Below are 16,331 nucleotides of genomic sequence, written 5' to 3'. Positions count from 1 at the left end.
TACTGGAAAATAACAAAAATTTGAGTTAAACATAATATCGGCTGACTGACCATTACGGCAGTTACTTTAAGGTCACGCCACACTTAAAGATTGGTAGTACTACTTACTTGATCCAAAAGCAAATAATCTCCGATTTTATTTTTATGATATAGAAATAGGTTTTAAGCGGAAAAAGTAAGAAATATTGTAGAAATTATCTTATAATTATTTTATTTATATGGAATAATTCTCTCCGCTGTTGCTTAGTAGAATGTAAGTGGGAAAATTTGCATCTTGAAAAGAAAAAACGGCACGAAGCATAGAAACAAACTTGAATCCGGCAGAAAAATTTGATATTGAAAATTTTCTCGAAGTTTGTTTTAAATAGAATATTTTGTCAAAATTTGATATGCATTCATTAAAATTAGACTTTTATAGAAAATTCGTCGGTATTAGATTCTATAGGAAATAGAGATGTGCACTCGCCATCACGAGAAAAAAAATATTCACGCACGCTCACGCAAGAATTTTAAGTTGACTCACGTTCACGCACGCTCAAGCTCACGCTCACGCAAGCTCACGTTCACGCACGCTCACGATACAAAAATTTTTTTACTCCCGCACCCCCACGCACGACTCATTAAAAATCACGACACACGAAAAAATTGTGACTAACTAGAAAAATCACGACTCACGAAGAACTTGTGAATTGCGGTTGAAAAAAATATTTTTCCATGAAGCGAATAAATTTTTTTTTGCAAACGGAGGCGAAAAATAGGCGGAAAAGTAGTACTCCCTTGAAACCATTGCCGGCATAATTTTTTTGTTTTATTGGTTTAATTGCTAGTTTTTTTTATTTATTTCCAAAAAAATTTATTAAATTTAGAAAACAATAAGTGCAGATAAAAAAGCGGTTTTTTGGTATGGAAAGTAAACCATTTGATTGCTGTCAAATTTCGCTCGACTTTTTAGCGACTTTTCCGAAAACAGAATAGAATACCTACCCAAAATCTTGATTTTCTTATAAGTCGCGATTTTTCGTGGCTCGTGATTTTCTCGTGAGTAGTGAATAGCGTTGTGAGAAATTATTCATGCTCATGCATGAGGAATATTAATTGAATCACGCTCGTGCATGATCACGTGATTAGATTTGGATCTATCACATAATCACACATAAGTCACGTGATTCGTGAGTGAGAATTTCATCGAAATTAGTTTATAATATCATTAAAAATGTCGACTTAAACCCTTTAACTTTTTGTCACTTTATTCGTTCGCCAACTCATCGAAATCAGCTGATTATATAAAGGAAAAACATCTGAAATCGAAGGCCTGCTGAACGAATCAAGTGATAACAACTAAAAATAAGTTCTGATGGGCCGAATCTTTGGTACCCACCACCATGGATACCACTAAAACTGTACTCTTGTAAACTCAACAACCATATCGGGTATTGATTGAGGTTTCTATGGTCTCAATAAGCCATTTCGGGGTATTGGGGCTTTTGGGAATATGGTGTGAGTATTGGAGGGTATAAATGTAATTCACGTACTAAAAATTGAGGCCTTTAGGAGCTCAAGAAGTTAAAACCGGGGATCGGTTTATATGGGGGCCATATCCAAATCTGAACATATATGACCCATTTGCAACGAACTACATTAATAAAAAGTCTGTGTGCAAAATTTCAAGCGGGAACCTATTCGTTCGGCCGATATCGTGATTTCCACAGACGGAGAGACGGATATGGATAGATCGATTTTGATTGCACGAGAACTTTTCTTAAGGTCTCGAACTGATGGATCGTGTTCCGTACGTACGTGGTTCCAATCGGTCCAAAACCTAGTACAGTTCCCATATAAACCGATATCTCTTGTCCCCCTTTTTTTTGTTTCTGCTTACAAGGAAAAAGCGTCCAAAGAACTTGACAAATGCAATCGATGATGGTAGTATTAAAAATTAAAACAACTTTGTTTCAAAAAACAGCTAGTTTCAATTAAAAACCATTTTCCCAGCTGCTGGTATCCGACTAGGCTACTGCAAAAGCAATCTCTGATGATGGTATAGATTCTTTGCAGCCTAGTCTGAAAGTGGTCCAAGTAACAGTGACACGACTCAAAAACAACAAGACAGCAGGAGCCGATAGGTTGTCATCTGAACAATTTAAGACCAGAAACGACACCAAGGCCAAAATTTCAACAAATAAAAGTTAAAACTAGTATAGCCCTGAAACCAGTGTTTATCTCAAGCGGATTTGTGGGATTTCTGAGCACTATTCAGCAAAAAAAGAATTTTCAAATTCGGACCACAAATGAAAATTTGGCAATCCGAACAATTTTACGAAATCCCGACGTCACCAACTTAAGGGGCCTTCCAAGAAGCGCCCGTACCAACTAGGGTCTTGAAACTTTGCATACGATCTCGATAACACCTGACCAAAGTGTTATCTCTATCCGTTCCCAAATGGCATAATTTTGTTTACTAGTTTTTTTTTCGATTTCCTCCCACTGTGTGACGTTAGCATATAACTTATCAAAATACATTGATTGTGTTGGTAAGATCATTTAGCCAGAATGAATTGAAAAATAAATGGAAAGATCGAGTGGAGAACCACGTCTCGAAACTAGGTGTAAGAAATTGGAGAATCTGAGTTCGGCGTGTTCTGTCATAGACAATCAAAGTATTAATCTGTTCAAGGCTATATATTGCTACAGGAAAAAAAATTTCAATAGAAATTTTCAACTTTTCTTTAATAAAATTGAAAAATAATACTCTCGCCCGCTGAAAAATAAATCACAATAACACATTTTCGATTGGCATTTTTTGTTCACTATTGACGGGGAGTGTATCTACCTTCTTTTGATGTATCATGATGGCACCATTTTCTAGCAAAATTTTCTAAAACTTTGTTTAAATGAAGCTTTTGGTTTTCATAAGCAATTATTCTGCAAATTGCTACTGGAATGTTTGTAAACACACAAACACGCATAATATGTTTGAGAAATTAGATATTAGGTAAATCATTTTTAAGAAATGCAATTATATCAGAAGATTATTTTTTAATAAGAAATAGCGATTACCAGGATTCATTATTAAAAAAGTTAAGTCACTTGCAAAAACATAAGTGGGTAGCCCGCATGAACATCATTGAGATTGTCAAAATCTGCCTATTGTAAATATCTCAATATTTTTCTTTTTATTTCACATCTTTTTAAAATGCTGGCTGATCGCTTGGCGTATCATCTTTTGATGTATCATGATGGCAGCATTTTCTACCAAAATTTTTAATAAAACTGTTTGTTTTCATAAGCAATTATTCTGCGAATTACTGCTGGAATTTGTGCAAGCTCGCTCCTGCTGAATGTTTAAATAGAAATAGCAAACACCAGAATTCACTAATAAAAGGCTAAGTCAATTGCGAAAACATAAGTGGGTAGCCCCCATGAATATCATTGAGATTGTCAAAATCTGCCTATTGTGAATGTTAACAAATATTGCATTATTTTTCTTTTAACTTCACATCTTTTTAAAATACTGCTTGAAATAAATTGTATGTTGGCTGATCGCTTGGCGTAACCTTGTTAAGTGAATCCTGAGCAAGTACATTACATAGAAAAAAATTTTCTTAAGTCTGTTTAAGTTTTTTCGTAATTAGCTGTGCGTGTTCTATAGTATCACGTGACCATAAAGATTTTCTCCTACTATTGTTCTTCTTCTACTTTTACTATATTTCCTGTTTATTTTCATGGTACACGCCAAGGTAAGGCACATTTCTTTTGTTAGCTAATATATTTTCTTACAATTTAATTTTTTCGATTCATACATTTGATTCTTGTCCAAATTTTGTGTAATGTAATAATAACTGCACGCACAAATAGTGCTTGAATAAAGGGACAAATGTCAATTTTTCACGCTAGAAATTACTACACAATTTACCAGAGTAGGCAAAAGTTGTGATAAAAATGTACACACGACTATATTACTATATTTTTTATGCGCCATATACTATAGAGTCTATTGCCTTTAAGACCTGCATTTATATGTGAACCAACCTAACGTAAATAACGGCTTCTACAACTTTGACATCTGCTCTCGCTCTCTTTGTAAGAGAAGTAATTACCGACTCTATATATTGAGCTCAATGGGGTTGCTACAATTATCTAATATAAATGAAGTGAGAATTTAATTCATTATCTTGAAAAGAAAGTAAGAGTAAATTCATATTACTGAAATTTTTATAATTTTCAAAATTATTCGATATTGTAGGTTTGAAACTAAGTTTTCAATAGATGACTTATACAACTTTCTCCCAAAATGAAATTATATTGAACGAAGGCTAACAATTTTCAATTTGTCCTCCTTATCTAGCTAAGTGGTTAGGATCGTGGGGTCGGTTCCCACCAGATGCAGTAGACAAAAATAGTACATACTCATCTAATGATTAGGTCTTTCACTCATTCTCCCTTAATTATAAACCCAAGTTTCAGATATCTTTCTTCTTTCTTCTTCGAAGTATCAGTTTTCCCTGTTTTCGTAAACTATCCAAGAGGATCGTTTCAAATATTTTTCGTTTCCGTCATGTGAGTGAAGTTAAATTTCGAATTTAACTAGTGGAGACACAAACCATTAACTTTACAGCCCTCAGTTACTGGCAATAGCAAGACACTGTTAAAAATGTTTCCACATATTAAAAATTAAATTAAATCTAAAAAAAATCATTTATTCATACAAAATTTAATTTCAAGCGCAACAAAAAGCCTTAATACTATCTTGCAAATAAGAAGGTAAATGAATAATTAAATTTATTTCCCTCTATATCAATAATAGGCTCAAACCACTGGGCGAAAATGGAGCAAGTTGATACGTTGAAGCCGGCTTCAAACGACAGCTTATGAAGTCTTGTTTCTAATCCAAAAGGGTATATATTCCAAATAATCGTCTTACTATCGAAACTTGGGAAAAACTTGAAAAAATTGGCTACAATACTTGAAAAATCTATTTTGCGTGAACCACTGTGCAAAAATGGAAAAATTTTATACTTTCAAACCGGTGTCAAACGACAGCTTATGAAGTCTAGTTTTTAATCCAAAAGGGCATATATTCCAAAAAATCGTCTAACTATCGAATTTTTGGGAAAAACTTGAAAAAATTCGCTACAAGACTTGAAAAATCTAATTTGCGTGAACCACTGTGCAAAAATGGAAAAGTTGATACTTTGAAACCGGACTCAAAGGACAGCTTATGAAGTCTAGTTTCTAATCCAAAAGGGCCTATATTCCAAATAATAGTCTAGCTATCGAATTTTTGAGAAAAACTCTCTGTTAAAGCAGATATGACCATGGTATGCATAAATTTAACGGTAGACCTTCTGCTCTCGAAATCTTGTAAAGCTTGACATATGTTTGTCAAGATGTGGCGTAACCTGTTCTTACTTAGACCGAAGTATAATCTATTGGCCACTAATATGCTCTCTGTTTGATCACAAAACCGATGTCGTTTGTATTTTTTGTGGCGGTGCAGGGGTGATACAAATGCAAATTATTTGAAAGTTGTTGAATAAACTTGGAACTTATTTCTAGTGAATTGAATTTTTATTTCTAGCGTCCAGATTGTTAAATATTAATTCATCGCACGAAAAAAAACTATATTTTTTCAGTTTGTAACTTTACTGTCTGAAGATAAAAACATAGCAACAAGTAGTAATAATAGAATTATGTGATGACATATGCTATTTATGTCCTGCTGTTCATTCACAATAAGTCGTTTGAAACTAGTTTGATCTTTAACCATTGAAGTCGAGAAATATATGAAATATTTTGACCTGTTTCTCTTCGTTCTTTTTATGGTTCTGCGGATTTTAAGGCCTAAAATCGGCGGATTTAAAAGGCCTAAAATCTGACTGAAAGATAGCAATTATCTAATTGACATTAAATCTAAATAGAAAATGGACTTCTTCCTTAATATTTGGCAAATCCTGTTTTGTTTCCTTTCTTGTGTACAGACTATGGTAAGGTTCCAATCATCGGGTATGGGTTTTCAAACCAGACAATGGAGACGAGCTGATGCAAACGCCTCATCAGCGTGTCACCTCCGATCTTATATAGTTCAGCCGACAACCCAGTGTCTCCTGCTACCTTGTTATACCCACTACCGTAGAATGGACGGCATACTAATCTGGTTATTCCGTTTGTTACGCCTTGACCACTGGAAGCCGCAATTATTATACGGTACTATTATACGTTGTTACTACTTCCAACAACCCATATTTAACGATTTACCGACTAGTTCCAATATTCGGCCCGGCCGAACTCAACACGTTTTTACTTGTTCCATCTCATTTAGATGAAAAAGGGTGGACAACATTTCTATGACTTTTGAGACGGTTCCGACTAGTTCCAAGATTCGGTCCGGCCGAATTCAATACATTTTTACTTGTTCCATCTCATTAAGATGAAAAAGGGTGGCCAACATTTCTATGACTGTTGAGACGGTCGAAAACCACTTTTTGGAAATATCTCAATTTAAAAATTCCTTGGATCTACCGACTAGTTCCCAGATTTGTCCAGGCGAACTTAACTCATTTTTACTTGTTCCATTTCATTAAGATGAAAAGGGGTGGCCAAAATTTTTATGACTGTTGAACTGTCAAAAGCTACTTTTTGGAAATATCTCAATTTAAAAAATTGCTTGGAAAATTGGTTTAAGCCTACACAAAAGTGTATTTATCCTGGACAATATTTTGAAAAAAAAGTGAAATCATTCACAATGAGGTATTGTTTCTCGGCTTAAGATATATTTTGAAAAACAATAACATCATTCACAATGAGTTTTAATTGCTCGGCTCAACATTTAAACAGCAACTCTTGCAAACAACTCGTTGGGAAATTCATGCTCCTCTTCTATGCACATTGTTTTTGTTTTTTTTTTACATTGAAGAGCTGGCTCAATATAGGGAAAAGTTTTCAATTTTCTTTTAACGCTTTTATGTGTCACTTGATTTTTGTTTTCTATCCATTTGACTTTCTTTTGATTTTAGTAAGACATAACAAGGGACAACTCTATCCCCTTGCATTCACTAACATGTATTTAATTTTTGTGTGACATTGGCAATACGGTTTTGGTGCATTTTTCCAATTGGCGGTAATGTCATTTGACTAACAAGATGTCACTAAATACTTCTGCCATATGATCGTGAAGTCATTTTTATCTGTTACTATCTCTACATTGTCTCTTCTTAGGTTTTCGATAAGTGTACGAGTAGGTTGGCGATTAAGCAATGCTATTGATTTACAATTCCACTAAGGCATATGGATTGGAATTTTTTGATTATTGATTGCGTTGATAACAATTATAGAACTTGTTTTAGTATGTATATGTTTTTAATGAGTCTATACAAATATGTACGTATGTATGTATGTGAGTTCTTATATACTATATAAATACATATAGGTATAGGTATATATACATACATACAGTATGAGTTGTTTGACTCATTACCTTCACTACCACCATTATGTATATACTACGTATGTATGTATGTTGACATGCAACCATACATATTTCCACCATATACACTAAACAACAACAACAACAACAACAACAGGGACAAGGGGAACAAAAGCAAACTGGTGGTGGTGGTGGTGCTGCTGCTGTTGCTGTATTAAAAAGTACCCCCGTTAAAGTTTAGTTACCGCTATAACGAACCATCATCATACATGGAAGCGCTTAAATATATACACACATTCATCCATCCATTTGAGTATGGAACATGCACACATACTTATACTTGTGCCTTGTACAAGTTCTGCTATTTTGTATGAAAGCCTGCCTGCCTACTTGCCTGACTGCCTGCCTCATCACTGTCGCAGTTAACACAATGCGGCGCATCATAGCGCACAGCAAAGCATAGCACCACCCACCCTTGCTTTGAACCCCAAATGAAAAGGAAAAGCTGTTGTAGTTGTCGTTGTTGTTTTTTTGTTGTTGTTGCTGGCATCAAAATGCAATGAACTCTGGCTGTGTTGTGCTTTTTTTCGATTTCACTTTACTCCAAGAAGATATCACTGCGATATTTTTCTCGAGTTTATTTTTGTTGTGTTCTATTTTGAAGAAGTACAACAACCGGACAAAGTAGTAATCTTCCTCTTCGGGAGAGTACTGACTTCTAGCAAAATCATAACATGTATATATGTATGTGTGTATGTATGTGTTTGGCAAGTTTGAAAAGAGGGTGGGTAGTACAAAAAGTATTTTATTGTTTTCGACGGATGAAAAAGCTAAGGGACAGAGTAAGCAGCAGTTAAGTTGTTACTTTAACATTTTGTTACAAGTCAGTTGCATTAAATATTACCTTAAATATTTTCTCTTTAAAAGGAAATGATTAATAGGAACTTGCCTCAAGGCAAACATTTGCTTTTTTATGCACATAACTTTAGCAACATAAAGACAAAATTAAATAAATGGAGAACATATTTCGTTGACAAATTTAGTTTTAAGACACATTTACTTCCAGGAAAAACTAAAACTCTTGAAACATGACCATTTTCATGCATGACTTCCATTTTAAAATAGGATTTCGCTTAAGTACTTACCTTTAAAAGAAAAATGTTTTGAGTATGGAAGGTCTAGCGGTTAACATTTAAGGCTCTTGTTAGTCAAATAATAAGCTGATTGTAAAGAATTTGGATATCAGAACTAACTGGGAAAGATTACTTTGCATATTTTCTTAATGGAAAGTGGTGAAATTCCGCAAGAATTTTCTCCAAATCGATAGGTTTAAATAAAAATTACAAATGCTTGGGTTTTGTATTGTGATTTTGCATACCAAATTAAGAGATTTACTTTTATTACAAAAAATTTTTTATATAGCCAGGTTGCACTTCACAGGGTAATGTTTGCAGAACAGATGTTTGTGTATAGTATGGCAGTTTTTTATATAAAGATTAGCTCTGACTTCGACGTTAGTCCCAACAACTATTAAAACGCATTGAAAAAAAAACAAAGAAAAAAAATGCGGGCACATTCATTGAGTTCTATGAGCAAAATAGAAGCGACATGTCACTGCGTCAATATAAATTTCGCTCCAATTAATTGCAAATGTAGTTAATTGCTCACAAATAGGGTCATAAGCAGCTCTGTTTCAATGCGGCATATTTCCCAATCAATTTATTCACAATTTACGTGCGAATGATCTTAGTATTGGGCTTAACGCAGGAAAAGCAGAATTATTTAAGGGGTTGTCAAACTTATAGCATTTGTGTTTGCAGCGACGTCTAGCTGCAAGCGCAGCGGTTCTCGTTAAGTTCCAACAGGTGCGAACCTGTTGCAGCAAGATTATGATCTGAATCTGGCGCTGCTAACTGCCATGTTTTTGTTCGCGGCCAAGTATTTTCGCCTCTCATCTAAGCTCTATGACAAAAATAAGAATCTCACAGATAGGATCTTTAAATTCCACTACTCATATTACTCATATTCATATCGGACAGCTATACCAACTACTAAATACTAAATTGACCATAAACATTCCATTAAGAAACACGGGACACTTCTCTCATAACAAAATGCAGTCCGATTAAAGTTTATCATTTTATTTCATTTCATGCAATGCGAAACCATCAGGCCTTTAAACTATCACGCTATGCATAAGAAGTACCTCTCTAATATAAGTTAAAAAAAAACTACTCAATGATAGGGGGCCTCCTTTTTTATGCCGAGTCCGAACGGCTTGCTGCATAGCCACACCATTTGGTAGAGTGGATACCTCACAAATATAGCTAGCATTAGCTGAAAATTGTTTCTCAAGTTCACGCCGGGATTTGAATCCAGACGTTCTACAGTGGGAGAAAATGGAAAAAACTAGTAAAAACAAGTAAGGACGGGCTAAAGTCGGGCGAAGCCGACCTTTTGATAACCTACACCACATTGGATATGCAGGCTAAATCGTCGAATTTAAGATAAGAATTTTGATCGAGAATTTTGATATTGAAATTTGGAGCGCCTACAATATGTAGGGATATTGTAGGCGCCATAGAGTAATTCGTTGTGCAAATTTTTGAGAAGATCGGTTGATTATTTCGTTTGCAAAATCCTTAAATGTGAAAATCTTGAGATGCATATATATGGGAGTTATATCTAAAAGCGGACAAATTTCCATGAATTTCATCAGTCATCAGAAGAGTTATAAGAGAAAACTTTGAGTCAAATTTGTTGAAGATCGGTTAACAAATTACTAAATTATTGAGTATTATTCAAAATAGGATGAAAATGTGTGTGGGAGCTATATCTAAATCTGAACCGATTTCTATTCAATTTAATTTCAATACCGGGAGTCATAAGGGAATCCTTTGTGCCAATTTTCGTGTGAATCGGATAAAAAATTACCTAATTATTGCAATTCCAATCCAAATCGGACAAACATATAAATCTGAACCGATTTTTATGAAATTAACCAATAATGCAAACCAATGCATGCATGCATTAACCAATCGTGCAAAATTTCGCTAGAATCTGTTTACAAATGACGAAATAATTACAGTTTTAGTCCAAATCGGACGAACATATATATGGGAGCTACATCTAAATCTAAACCGATTGTTATGAAATTCACCAATAATGTCGGGACTTATAAGAGAACACATCGTGTAAAATTTCGCTAGAATCGGTTTACAAATGACGATATAATTGCAATTTTAGTACAAATCGGACGAACATATATATGGGAGCTTTATCCAAATCTCGAACCAAATTTCAATAGGCTTCGTCTCTAGGCCTAAAAAATGCTTGTGCCAAATTGGAAGACGTTCGGATGAAAATTGCGACCTGTACTTTGTACACAAATTAACAAGGACTGACGGACATAGCTAAATCGAACCAGGAAGTGATTCTGGGTCGATCGCTATTCTTATCAATGGGTCTATCTCTCTTCCTTTTGGACGCACAGTGGGCCAAATGGCAAAAAAATTGGAAATAAGTCTACAACTTTTTATCTGTTGATTTTAGCCATACAAAATGTTCTAGACATTTGTAGAGGAGGACATAGGCTTTCAGAAAAGTGCTGTTGTTGGTCCATATCTTTAATACAGGGTGAGCTACAGGGTGTCAAAGTTGACCACTTTTGACTTCTCCAAGCTTCTGGGGGCCATAACTTTTGATCTACTCAACCGATTTACATGATTTAGGACTCTAGAGAAAGAGCTTGACAAGATCTAAAAAACTTATGCATAAAGTACCATGCCATCGTGTACTGTTAAGGAGTTATGAATTGTTTAATTTTAAAATATGAAAATTTGGCCTTGGTTTTTTTCAGTGTTTTTTAAATAACTCCGTCAATTTTAAAGCTATAAACTTCATACTTCACACAAATTATGCCAGCATATGTGTGCATAAAATACAAAAGGAATCACGTGAATATCTTTGGCGGTTTAAAAATGGCATCGTTTTCAATATGAAAAATATTTTTTTTGTCAAAAAATTGCAAAATTTTTCAAAAAAGATACTCCCATTTCCTTTAAGTTTTCGCAAACTTTGGCCGTCAAAGCATTATCATTTCTTTCCATTTTCACAAAGTCGAGGTATTAAGAAAAGTTTTAAGTGCTAATTTGGCTAATTTCGATATCAAACAACACCGTTATCTTAAGACCAAAATGGCCAATTTTTTTACTAAACTTCAAAAGTTTCTCACTGGAAAAAAAGTTCCACGGGGATTTTTTCGCTTTTTTTGAACTTAAATGAAAGCTTAAAATGTTCCCAACATTTTAAGGTATGTCTCGCCATATCCTAGCCATAAATGAGATCGTAGCGATCAAAATACTGAAAAAAGTCAATTTTCAAGTAGTGCTATATTCATTGCTAAAAAACAAGTATTACGTCACATTTTATTGCAAAGATGTTAAATAAACTTTTATTTGGTAACACTTCTTCTACAAAACACAAAAAGAATCATGGAAATATCTCTATTCTATTCCATTTTATGGAACCGGCAATAAAAAAGTCAATTTTTCAAAAAAGTCGAATTTCCCAAATTTTGTTTTTGTTGTCCTAATTGCACATGACACACTATAGCCATATTTACGCAACATACCTTATCGTAAAGGAAATTTTCATACCTTTCCAACGATGTATAAAACATTTCTCAACTCGGATTCTATCTACTCTAAAATTCATTTACACTTCATTAAACTCTATATAAAAATGTCTATTTGTGAAATGGAACCTTATATGGGGCCTACACTAAAACATTGATAGATTTGCCCAGGGTTTACAATACAAATGTGTTAGAATAAAAAAAGGTCTCCTGCCAAAGTTTAAAAAAATTGGAATAAAAATATGTGTTTTAGAGCGAAAACACTTCGCATCGGCGTGCGTTTGTATAGTACCTACATCTATTTTTAATGTAAGCTGATGATTTTTGAATAAAAAGTAACCTAGAAATATACCTGCATATATATATATATTTGTGTTAAGATTTGATGCAGACAAATGTTACCTGTTTCGCTATGTCGAATTCCCAGGAAATCCACCGTATCAATGAATGTGAAAAAACCTACCCATAAAAAATTCATTGTCATTTTTTTTAACCAAATTCGAGTCCAGGTAAATAATTATAGAAGAGTAAGTAAAAAGAGGCACTTTGGACCCCTTTTTACGATTGCGTCTGATACCTGAAATGGGTCATTAATTGTGAATATATTGCATAAATATTTGAACAAAATCCAAATTTTCTTCATTATATTTTGTAGAGGCGTAAAGGACATTTATAAGTTATGGAAGTCATACTGAAGTATTCCACTCTTTCGAAAATTGTATGGGACATCAAAAATGATTCCAAATCATACACGGAGTCATTTAAGGAACTTGTTTACACTTTGGACCACATATATGGAATAAGGCTAAATAAAGACGCTTTAGACAAACTTGAAAAATTCTACAAATCATTTGAGAGAAGGTTGCCAGAATGTTCATTCGCAAAAATCAAGTTTTTCAAAATGTATGAGAAGTGGCTGAAATCGGATCTACTTATTGAAATTAAACCGCTGATTCCCGGCCGGCCTAGCAAAGCATACGACGAAGTTACGGAGAAAACCAAAAAGAAAAAACAAGAGGAACTATTGGCGGCACATCCGCCAAATTTAATAAAAGATACGTTCAAAACAGCATTGTTAAAAACACAACCAAAAAATGTTGGACGAATTGTCGATGTTTTACCATTAGCATCTCCGAAAAGGGTAAAGAGAATGGTAGAAAGTATTCCAACTCCAAAATCGACTACAGAATTCACGGAGGAAGATGCACTGGCCCTGATTTTGAACCTAGGCCTCTCAAGAAACAAATACTCAACAATGAGGAAGGCTCTTCGTGAAAAAGGATGGGGTTGTTTACCCTCAAAACATAAATTGTACAACACCAGGACGAAAATGGTGCCATCAAATATATACGTGGACGAATTAAAAGCAAGAGTGAAACTTGCTGATCTTGTTGAAAATACAGCTGTTAGAATTATTTCTAATTTTACTGAAGAACAGTTGAACACATGTAATAATTCCGAAGTGGTTTTGATCAGCAAATGGGGTTGTGATGGATCATCTGGATTTTCCGAATATAAGCAACAAACAGAAATAGATACCAACTTCGCATCAATTTTCATGGCATCATTAGTACCATTGAGAATGAGATTGTACAAGGACCAATCTTCATCATCGAAAGAAAATGCATTTCAAGATATATGGATAAATAGAACACCTGGGTCAAAATATTTATGTCGCCCAATTCGGTTTGAGTATACAAAGGAAGACCGGAACACAACACGATCTTTGGTGAACGAAATAAAGGAAGAAATTGCTGCATTACCCATGATTGTTATAAACCAATTGGGAAGAAATATAAAAGTTTCGTTTCAACTACAACTCACTATGATCGATGGAAAGGTGGCAAACGCATTAACTGGCGTTATGTCCAATTGGAGATGCAATATTTGTGGCAAGAAGAATGGGCAATTCGAGGACAAGTCTGATGAAAATGTAGTAAACGAAAATGCGCTCAATTTCGGTATTTCGCCCCTGCACTGTAGAATTCGATTCATGGAGTATTGTTTGCATTTATCGTATGACCTTAAATATCGGACTAGCCCTGGAAACCGCGATGTCTCTGCTAGAAACAACCAAGATCTTCACAAAATGAGGCAGGAAGAGAAGAATCGAATCCAGTTGGAGTTTAAACAAAAGGGACTTATAATAGATAAACCTCTTTACGGATACGGAAGCACAAATGATGGCAACTCGGCAAGGCGGTTTTTTGAGGACCCCGTATCGACATCTAAAATAACCGGTCTTGATGAACACTTGCTAAGACGATTCAAAGTGATTTTGGCTGTAATCAATAGCAAAAAGATGATAAATTCAACCAAATTTGAAGCTTATAGTAATGACACAAAAAACATTTTATCTGATTTATATTCGTGGAAAGCTTTAACACCGACAGTACATAAAGTCTTACATCATGGCAAGGAAATTGTGGAATACAACATACTTCCGTTAGGAGAACTTACAGAAGAAGCTCAGGAATCCCGTAATAGAGATGTTAAACAGTTCCGGCTTTTCAATACCCGAAAGAGCACCAAATTTAACCAAAATTATGATTTACTTCAATATTTATTGTTATCGTCTGATCCGGTACTATACAGCATCAGAACTAAATGGCTACCAAAAATATGTGACGATATAGATAAGGACGATCCCGATGCCATTCAAATTAAAGAGCTTTTAAATTTTGATACCTTAGATTATTTGGTAGAGAATAAAATCAAATAATACAAAACTAAAATGCTTTTTTATTTTGGGAGTAGCTAATATACATATAAACGCACGCCGATGCGAAGTGTTTTCGCTCTAAAACACATATTTTTATTCCAATTTTTTTAAACTTTGGCAGGAGACCTTTTTTTATTCTAACACATTTGTATTGTAAACCCTGGGCAAATCTATCAATGTTTTAGTGTAGGCCCCATATAAGGTTCCATTTCACAAATAGACATTTTTATATAGAGTTTAATGAAGTGTAAATGAATTTTAGAGTAGATAGAATCCGAGTTGAGAAATGTTTTATACATCGTTGGAAAGGTATGAAAATTTCCTTTACGATAAGGTATGTTGCGTAAATATGGCTATAGTGTGTCATGTGCAATTAGGACAACAAAAACAAAATTTGGGAAATTCGACTTTTTTGAAAAATTGACTTTTTTATTGCCGGTTCCATAAAATGGAATAGAATAGAGATATTTCCATGATTCTTTTTGTGTTTTGTAGAAGAAGTGTTACCAAATAAAAGTTTATTTAACATCTTTGCAATAAAATGTGACGTAATACTTGTTTTTTAGCAATGAATATAGCACTACTTGAAAATTGACTTTTTTCAGTATTTTGATCGCTACGATCTCATTTATGGCTAGGATATGGCGAGACATACCTTAAAATGTTGGGAACATTTTAAGCTTTCATTTAAGTTCAAAAAAAGCGAAAAAATCCCCGTGGAACTTTTTTTCCAGTGAGAAACTTTTGAAGTTTAGTAAAAAAATTGGCCATTTTGGTCTTAAGATAACGGTGTTGTTTGATATCGAAATTAGCCAAATTAGCACTTAAAACTTTTCTTAATACCTCGACTTTGTGAAAATGGAAAGAAATGATAATGCTTTGACGGCCAAAGTTTGCGAAAACTTAAAGGAAATGGGAGTATCTTTTTTGAAAAATTTTGCAATTTTTTGACAAAAAAAATATTTTTCATATTGAAAACGATGCCATTTTTAAACCGCCAAAGATATTCACGTGATTCCTTTTGTATTTTATGCACACATATGCTGGCATAATTTGTGTGAAGTATGAAGTTTATAGCTTTAAAATTGACGGAGTTATTTAAAAAACACTGAAAAAAACCAAGGCCAAATTTTCATATTTTAAAATTAAACAATTCATAACTCCTTAACAGTACACGATGGCATGGTACTTTATGCATAAGTTTTTTAGATCTTGTCAAGCTCTTTCTCTAGAGTCCTAAATCATGTAAATCGGTTGAGTAGATCAAAAGTTATGGCCCCCAGAAGCTTGGAGAAGTCAAAAGTGGTCAACTTTGACACCCTGTAGCTCACCCTGTATTAAAGATATGGACCAACAACAGCACTTTTCTGAAAGCCTATGTCCTCCTCTACAAATGTCTAGAACATTTTGTATGGCTAAAATCAACAGATAAAAAGTTGTAGACTTATTTCCAATTTTTTTGCCATTTGGCCCACTGTGGGACGTTACAAACAAACTCGCTAAGTTATAATACCCTGTATCACAGTAGTGGTGTAGGGTATGTATATGCCC

At 34.2% G+C, this 16,331-nt stretch overlaps 1 protein-coding gene across 4 annotated transcripts in view; it reads left to right on the top strand.

Annotated features, from left to right (window-relative positions):
* The window catches only part of LOC106096383 (zinc finger and SCAN domain-containing protein 22), a 69,257-nt gene that overhangs the window by 9,431 nt on the left and 43,495 nt on the right, over nucleotides 1–16,331 (top strand). The window lies entirely within an intron of this gene.

Source organism: Stomoxys calcitrans, chromosome 2 (assembly GCF_963082655.1).
Source record: "Stomoxys calcitrans chromosome 2, idStoCalc2.1, whole genome shotgun sequence".
NCBI lineage: Eukaryota > Metazoa > Arthropoda > Insecta > Diptera > Muscidae > Stomoxys > Stomoxys calcitrans.
This window is presented reverse-complemented; position numbering and strand designations above follow the sequence as displayed.